We start from the raw sequence: 1,579 nt of genomic DNA on the forward strand, positions 1-1,579 counted from the left end.
AGCTCTTATATCCCAGGATGATATCGCTGTTCATTAGATGCAGGTTACCTTAAAGTACCTGTGATCAAAAAAACCTCAGTAGGAGGGTGCACCTTTAGTTATAGAGCACCTAAACTGTGGAATAGTCTACCAGTTACTGTCAGAAATGCCTGGTCTTTCTCAGCCTTTAAATCTAGACTAAAGAGTTACATGTTCACTTGGGCAAATCATTAAGAAATGTAATTCCTCTTGGCTGTGTTTCTGTTCTTCCCACCTCTGTATCAAAATGTATTCAACTAATTTCTTTAAGTTATAAATTACTAACAATTTCTTCTTGTTGAACATTGTTTCCATCCAATAAGATGGCCAGCGGTTACAGACACATCCCAAGCTGAGTAAAGATGATGAGCAACCGCCATGAAGAATGAGATGTACCTTGTTGAACTGGGAAATCAAGCTACCATACAGCAACAATGCCATTATTACCTGTAACCTGACTTAGAAGTCTTATTTGATCTAGAATATCCAGGAGGGGTGGGCAGCCACTGGCACTTGGATCCCCAGAAGTTTTTTCTTCCCCGATTTTCATTTTGGAGTTTTTGTTCCCTTCCTCCATGGTCAGTAACCTTACTAATCATAAAAGCATTGTATTACACTAGTCTCTAGTCAACTGTCTTCTTTGTTCTGACTGTTGTTTTTCCTGCCTTATGCATGTGTTAAAGCGTTCTGTCACTGCGTGAGAAGAGTGCTCTATAGAAATAAATTGAACTGACTGTGAAGAGGTGACTATATGGCATGGTGGTGTGAGACAATGTGGGCTGGATCCCTGCTCAGTGGGTGAGGAGTGTGGGGTTTCTCTAGGTGCTCTGGTTTTCTCCCAGTCGAGAAACATGAAGTTCAGGTGGGTTGGTGACACTAAATTCTCCTTAGTGTACGTGTAGCTACGCTGCATCCTGTCCAGGTGCACCCCGCCCCCCCCCCCCAGGGCCTTGTGCCCAGTGCTTCTGGGATAAGCTCGAGGTCACTGTAACCCTGATCAGAACAAGCCATTGTTAAAAATGGATAGACGGAAATACGCTTGTTTCTATTAAAAAGATTAGCTCTATTTTTATAGAAGTGATGAGTCACAGGAGATCCGCACAAAACACTCACACACGTAGACACTTTTCACGACAACATCAGCCAATGGGAGAGCCCCAAACAGCTGCTGGGTGTCTCTCTCCGATCGGTTTGCATTGCCTCCTTTTATTTGCAAGCTCATCCATAGGTCATCATAAGGCATGGCAACACTTTCGAAACTTCCCTTGCATCCGACGCAAAAGTGATCTTTACTCGGAACAATTTGTCCCCGTTTAAGTGCGTCGGAACGCACCCTAGGTTAACAAAAGTTTCTTTGCGTCTCGTTTCCCTGGAAACATTTCCCACTGCGCTGAACAGTCACACGGAGCACGACTCCAAGACACAACAGTACATTTTCTAAACGTATTAACTAGAAAATATCATTGAACATATTAATTAACGAACGTATTTTCACAGCACACTCGAATGAACAAGAATTTTTCACACCACATCACTATTTAATGGTGCTGCTTACTGTTTC

The sequence above is a fragment of the Scleropages formosus genome, chromosome 5, assembly GCF_900964775.1.
Source record: "Scleropages formosus chromosome 5, fSclFor1.1, whole genome shotgun sequence".
Taxonomy (NCBI): domain Eukaryota; kingdom Metazoa; phylum Chordata; class Actinopteri; order Osteoglossiformes; family Osteoglossidae; genus Scleropages; species Scleropages formosus.